Source organism: Stegostoma tigrinum, unplaced genomic scaffold, assembly GCF_030684315.1.
Source record: "Stegostoma tigrinum isolate sSteTig4 unplaced genomic scaffold, sSteTig4.hap1 scaffold_312, whole genome shotgun sequence".
Classification (NCBI taxonomy): Eukaryota; Metazoa; Chordata; class Chondrichthyes; order Orectolobiformes; family Stegostomatidae; genus Stegostoma; species Stegostoma tigrinum.
Window position 1 is genome coordinate 57,501 of NW_026728240.1, and position 7,500 is coordinate 65,000.

Sequence of the window (7,500 nt, forward strand, 5' to 3'; positions counted from 1 at the left end):
CGCCGCATCGATCGAGGGAGCTCGCCGGTCCCGGCGCGTCGCTGCCCCGCGCCGGGCGTGCGGGGGGGCGCACGCCTGGGCCCCCCCTCTCTGCACACACCGGCCGACTGTTCCGGGCTAGCACAGGCGAAGGGACAGCCCGCTACCTTCCGTGCTACTCCCGGGGGAACCGGGCTCTCGAGCCTGCCTGGCCTGCCAGGACGAGGTTACCCGCGGAGGGGGGACGGCCGTTTCCGGGTCGACGGCCCCGGGCTGCGCCGCCTTTGCCCGCCCTCCGACGTTTCGGGCCCGGAGGCCTTGGACAGTTAGAACTGGCGCGAAGAGATCGGAAGGTCTGGTAGGAAGTCGCCAAGACTATGTCGAACACAACCGCCAAAGTGTCGAGGAACACAAATCGCCACCAGAGTGTCGAAGTTAAAAGCAGCACTGAGTATCGAACACAAAAATCGCCAGACTGTCGAACTTAATTCAGCTCAGAGTATCGAACACAAAAATCGCCAGACTGTCGAACTTAATTCAGCTCAGAGTATCGAACACAAAAATCGCCAGACTGTCGAACTTACCATGGGCTCAGAGTATCGAGTGTTAATCGCCCAGGTGTGTCGAACTTAAAATGGGCGGATTATCGAGTGTTTAATCGCCCGAGTGTCGAACTTAAAATGGGCGGATTATCGAGTGTTTAATCGCCCGAGTGTCGAACTTAAAATGGGCGGATTATCGAGTGTTTAATCGCCCGAGTGTCGAATGTCACGGCCAACATGTTCACAATTCGACAAAGCGTTCGAAAGTTCGACTATTAGCGTTCAAAAGTTCGACTGTTAGCGTTCAAAAGTTCGACAAAGTGTTCGCATGTTCGACAAAGTGTTCAAAATTCGACAAAGTGTTCGAAATTCGACAAAGTGTTCAAAATTCGACAAAGTGTTCAAAATTCGACAAAGTGTTCAAAATTCGACAAAGTGTTCAAAATCCGACCTCCGAGAGCTCTTTGGCATGCACACGAGTTCCAAATTGCCGCCCACCGTCTTTGGAACCGTTCCTCGGGCCTGTCTCAAAGTGGTCCCGAGCCGCCATTTTGTTCTAAAAAACGTGTTCCCGAAAATCTCCGGGTACCCCGCCAACCCCCCCGGCCGAAAATGACGAGTTGCACTTTGGGGGCGAATTTGAAATTTCAGTCCGACGATGAGGCACCGAAAGCCCGCAAACGGTACTCGGATCGTCCCCCTTGCCGACTTCCGTGATTTTTCAAAGTTAAAGTTTTCGGGCTGCGGACACTTTATTGCAACGGGGCAAGGCGCCGGGGCGAATTCCCACCCCTCCAGCGGGGCCCTGGAACTCCAACCCGGCGTGGATTTTCGGATTTTTCCCCTTCCCCACCGACTTTCCTCCGCTGACACTTAGAATTTTTTTTGACACTTAGAATTTTTTTTGACACTTAGAATTTTTTTGACACTTAGAATTTTTTTGACACTTAGAATTTTTTTTGACACTTAGAATTTTTTTTGACACTTAGAATTTTTTTCTAAGTTTTTCCTTCTGGTTACTGACTTCCCTCGTCGGGCACGGGGATTTTCGACTTCCTCCTCCCGACCGAGGGGCCTCATTTTCGGGCATTTTCCTCAGATTTCCAAGCATTTTTAGACACTTTTCCCGACTTTTCCTGCTTACTGATTTCACACTTTTGGCCATTTTTATGCATTTTCCCGACTTTTCCTGCTTACTGATTTCACACTTTTGGCCATTTTTAAGCATTTTCCTGGTTACTGATTTCACGCTTTTGGACATTTTCGGAGGTTCTGACGGCTTTTTCGCCTTACTGCTTCGGACATTTCGGGCACTTGGCTGACTTTTCCCGCTTACTCCTTCCGGGCTTTTACTCATTTTCGGAGGTTCTGACGGCTTTTTCGCCTTACTGCTTCGGACATTTCGGGCACTTGGCTGACTTTTCCCGCTTACTCCTTCCGGGCTTTTACTCATTTTCGGAGGTTCTGACGGCTTTTTCGCCTTACTGCTTCGGACATTTCGGGCACTTGGCTGACTTTTCCCGCTTACTCCTTCCGGGCTTTTACTCATTTTCGGAGGTTCTGACGGCTTTTTCGCCTTACTGCTTCGGACATTTCGGGCACTTGGCTGACTTTTCCCGCTTACTCCTTCCGGGCTTTTACTCATTTTCGGAGGTTCCGACGGCTTTTTCGCCTTACTGCTTCGGACATTTCGGGCACTTGGCTGACTTTTCCCGCTTACTCCTTCCGGGCTTTTACTCATTTTCGGAGGTTCCGACGGCTTTTTCGCCTTACTGCTTCGGACATTTCGGGCACTTTGCTGACTTCTCCACCTTACTCCTTCCGGGCTTTTACTCATTTTCGGAGGTTCCGACGGCTTTTTCGCCTTACTGCTTCGGGCACTTTGCTGACCTTTTCCCGCTTACCCCTTTCAAGGTTTTGGACGTCTCCGGTCGGGTCCGCGCCCCTCGCCCGGGCCGGAACGCCTCCCCGCCGGCCGAGTTCCTCGGGGTCGCCCCCTCGCCCGGGAAAAACCGCTCCCCGCCGTCCCACAGCACTCCGACTCGGCCAGGCAGCCTCACGGGCACAGCGACTCCTGCCCACCTCGGGAACCGACGCCCCGCTCGGGCTCAGGCTCCGAAAAACCACCACAGCGGGGCAGCTACCCTCAATGCAGCCGAAATTCAAACTCCTCCCCTCCGAAAGGCGCGCCTCACCCGGCCACGGCCTCGGAACTGCTCCCCTTCCTCGGGATCGGCCCCTCGCCCGGGAAAACCCGCTCCCCGCCGTCCCACAGCACTCCGACTCGGCCAGGCAGCCTCACGGGCACAGCGACTCCTGCCCACCTCGGGAACCGACGCCCCGCTCGGGCTCAGGCTCCGAAAACCCACAACAGCGGGCAGCTACCCTCAATGCAGCCGAAATTCAAATTCCTCCCCTCCGAAAGGCGCGCCTCACCCGGCCACGGCCTCCAAATCGCTCCCCTTCCTCGGGATCGCCCCCTCGCCCGGGAAAACCCGCTCCCCGCCGTCCCACAGCACTCCGACTCGGCCAGGCAGCCTCACGGGCACAGCGACTCCTGCCCACCTCGGGAACCGACGCCCCGCTCGGGCTCAGGCTCCGAAAAACCACCACAGCGGGGCAGCTACCCTCAATGCAGCCGAAATTCAAACTCCTCCCCTCCGAAAGGCGCGCCTCACCCGGCCACGGCCTCGGAACTGCTCCCCTTCCTCGGGATCGGCCCCTCGCCCGGGAAAACCCGCTCCCCGCCGTCCCACAGCACTCCGACTCGGCCAGGCAGCCTCACGGGCACAGCGACTCCTGCCCACCTCGGGAACCGACGCCCCGCTCGGGCTCAGGCTCCGAAAACCCACAACAGCGGGCAGCTACCCTCAATGCACCCGCTCGGGCTCAGGCTCCGAAAACCCACAACAGCGGGCAGCTACCCTCAATGCAGCCGAAATTCAAATCCCTCCCCTTCGAGAGGCGCGCCTCACCCGGCCACGGCCTCCAAATCGCTCCCCTTAGGCGAAAATTAAGCCCCCGTGGCCGATAATACCCCTCCTTGATCGTGCACAAGGGCAGCTCCAAGTTGAACGGGCTCAGGCTCCAAAAACCCACAACAGCGGGCAGCTACCCTCAATGCAGCCGAAATTCAAATCCCTCCCCTTCGAGAGGCGCGCCTCACCCGGCCACGGCCTCCAAATCGCTCCCCTTAGGCGAAAATTAAGCCCCCGTGGCCGATAATACCCCTCCTTGATCGTGCACAAGGGCAGCTCCAAGTTGAACGGGCTCAGGCTCCAAAAACCCACAACAGCGGGCAGCTACCCTCAATGCAGCCGAAATTCAAATCCCTCCCCTTCGAGAGGCGCGCCTCACCCGGCCACGGCCTCCAAATCGCTCCCCTTAGGCGAAAATTAAGCCCCCGTGGCCGATAATACCCCTCCTTGATCGTGCACAAGGGCAGCTCCAAGTTGAACGGGCTCAGGCTCCAAAAACCCACAACAGCGGGCAGCTACCCTCAATGCAGCCGAAATTCAAATCCCTCCCCTTCGAGAGGCGCGCCTCACCCGGCCACGGCCTCCAAATCGCTCCCCTTAGGCGAAAATTAAGCCCCCGTGGCCGATAATACCCCTCCTTGATCGTGCACAAGGGCAGCTCCAAGTTGAACGGGCTCAGGCTCCAAAAACCCACAACAGCGGGCAGCTACCCTCAATGCAGCCGAAATTCAAATCCCTCCCCTTCGAGAGGCGCGCCTCACCCGGCCACGGCCTCCAAATCGCTCCCCTTAGGCGAAAATTAAGCCCCCGTGGCCGATAATACCCCTCCTTGATCGTGCACAAGGGCAGCTCCAAGTTGAACGGGCTCAGGCTCCAAAAACCCACAACAGCGGGCAGCTACCCTCAATGCAGCCGAAATTCAAATCCCTCCCCTTCGAGAGGCGCGCCTCACCCGGCCACGGCCTCCAAATCGCTCCCCTTAGGCGAAAATTAAGCCCCCGTGGCCGATAATACCCCTCCTTGATCGTGCACAAGGGCAGCTCCAAGTTGAACGGGCTCAGGCTCCAAAAACCCACAACAGCGGGCAGCTACCCTCAATGCAGCCGAAATTCAAATCCCTCCCCTTCGAGAGGCGCGCCTCACCCGGCCACGGCCTCCAAATCGCTCCCCTTAGGCGAAAATTAAGCCCCCGTGGCCGATAATACCCCTCCTTGATCGTGCACAAGGGCAGCTCCAAGTTGAACGGGCTCAGGCTCCGAAAAACCACCACAGCGGGGCAGCTACCCTCAATGCAGCCGAAATTCAAATCCCTCCCCTTCGAGAGGCGCGCCTCACCCGGCCACGGCCTCCAAATCGCTCCCCTTAGGCGAAAATTAAGCCCCCGTGGCCGATAATACCCCTCCTTGATCGTGCACAAGGGCAGCTCCAAGTTGAACGGGCTCAGGCTCCAAAAACCCACAACAGCGGGCAGCTACCCTCAATGCAGCCGAAATTCAAATCCCTCCCCTTCGAGAGGCGCGCCTCACCCGGCCACGGCCTCCAAATCGCTCCCCTTAGGCGAAAATTAAGCCCCCGTGGCCGATAATACCCCTCCTTGATCGTGCACAAGGGCAGCTCCAAGTTGAACGGGCTCAGGCTCCAAAAACCCACAACAGCGGGCAGCTACCCTCAATGCAGCCGAAATTCAAATCCCTCCCCTTCGAAAGGCGCGCCTCACCCGGCCACGGCCTCCAAATCGCTCCCCTTAGGCGAAAATTAAGCCCCCGTGGCGGATAATACCCCTCCTTGATCGTGCACAAGGGCAGCTCCAAGTTGAACGGGCTCAGGCTCCAAAAACCCACAACAGCGGGCAGCTACCCTCAATGCAGCCGAAATTCAAATCCCTCCCCTTCGAAAGGCGCGCCTCACCCGGCCACGGCCTCCAAATCGCTCCCCTTAGGCGAAAATTAAGCCCCCGTGGCGGATAATACCCCTCCTTGATCGTGCACAAGGGCAGCTCCAAGTTGAACGGAGAAGTCAGTAACCAACCAAAAATAAGCTTGGTTACTGATTTCTCCCGTTGGTTACTGACTTCTCCCTTTGGTTACTGATTTCTCCCGTTGGTTACTCATTTCTCTTGTTGGTTACTGACTTCTCCCTTTGGTTACTGATTTCTCCCGTTGGTTACTGACTTCTCCCGTTGGTTACTCATTTCTCCCGTTGGTTACTCATTTCTCCCGTTGGTTACTCATTTCTCCTGTTGGTTACTGATTTCTTGGTTACTCATTTCTCTTCTTGGTTACTCATTTCTCCTGTTGGTTACTGATTTCTTGGTTACTCATTTCTCTTCTTGGTTACTCATTTCCCTTTCTGACACTTAGAATTTTTTTTGACACTTAGAATTCTTTTTGACACTTAGAATTTTTTTTGACACTTAGAATTTTTTTTGACACTTAGAATTCTTTTTGACACTTAGAATTTTTTTTGACACTTAGAATTTTTTTTGACACTTAGAATTTTTTTTGACACTTAGAATTTTTTTTGACACTTAGAATTTTTTTGACACTTAGAATTTTTTTTGACACTTAGAATTTTTTTTGACACTTAGAATTCTTTTTGACACTTAGAATTTTTTTGACACTTAGAATTTTTTTTGACACTTAGAATTTTTTTTGACACTTAGAATTTTTTTTGACACTTAGAATTTTTTTTGACACTTAGAATTTTTTTTGACACTTAGAATTCTTTTTGACACTTAGAATTTTTTTTGACACTTAGAATTTTTTTGACACTTAGAATTTTTTTGACACTTAGAATTCTTTTTGACACTTAGAATTTTTTTTGACACTTAGAATTTTTTTTGACACTTAGAATTTTTTTTGACACTTAGAATTTTTTTCTAAGTTTTTCCTTCTGGTTACTGACTTCCCTCGTCGGGCACGGGGATTTTCGACTTCCTCCTCCCGACCGAGGGGCCTCATTTTCGGGCATTTTCCTCAGATTTCCAAGCATTTTTAGACACTTTTCCCGACTTTTCCTGCTTACTGATTTCACACTTTTGGCCATTTTTAAGCATTTTCCCGACTTTTCCTGCTTACTGATTTCACACTTTTGGCCATTTTTAAGCATTTTCCTGGTTACTGATTTCACGCTTTTGGACATTTTCGGAGGTTCCGACGGCTTTTTCGCCTTACTACTTCGGGCACTTTGCTGACCTTTTCCCGCTTACCCCTTTCAAGGTTTTGGACGTCTCCGGTCGGGTCCGCGCCCCTCGCCCGGGCCGGAACGCCTCCCCGCCGGCCGAGTTCCTCGGGGTCGCCCCCTCGCCAGGGAAAACCCGCTCCCCGCCGTCCCACAGCACTCCGACTCGGCCAGGCAGCCTCACGGGCACAGCGACTCCTGCCCACCTCGGGAACCGACGCCCCGCTCGGGCTCAGGCTCCGAAAAACCACCACAGCGGGGCAGCTACCCTCAATGCAGCCGAAATTCAAATTCCTCCCCTTCGAGAGGCGCGCCTCACCCGGCCACGGCCTCGGAACCGCTCCCCTTCCTCGGGATCGGCCCCTCGCCCGGGAAAACCCGCTCCCCGCCGTCCCACAGCACTCCGACTCGGCCAGGCAGCCTCACGGGCACAGCGACTCCTGCCCACCTCGGGAACCGACGCCCCGCTCGGGCTCAGGCTCCGAAAAACCACCACAGCGGGGCAGCTACCCTCAATGCAGCCGAAATTCAAATTCCTCCCCTTCGAGAGGCGCGCCTCACCCGGCCACGGCCTCGGAACCGCTCCCCTTCCTCGGGATCGGCCCCTCGCCCGGGAAAACCCGCTCCCCGCCGTCCCACAGCACTCCGACTCGGCCAGGCAGCCTCACGGGCACAGCGACTCCTGCCCACCTCGGGAACCGACGCCCCGCTCGGGCTCAGGCTCCGAAAAACCACCACAGCGGGGCAGCTACCCTCAATGCAGCCGAAATTCAAATCCCTCCCCTTCGAGAGGCGCGCCTCACCCGGCCACGGCCTCCAAA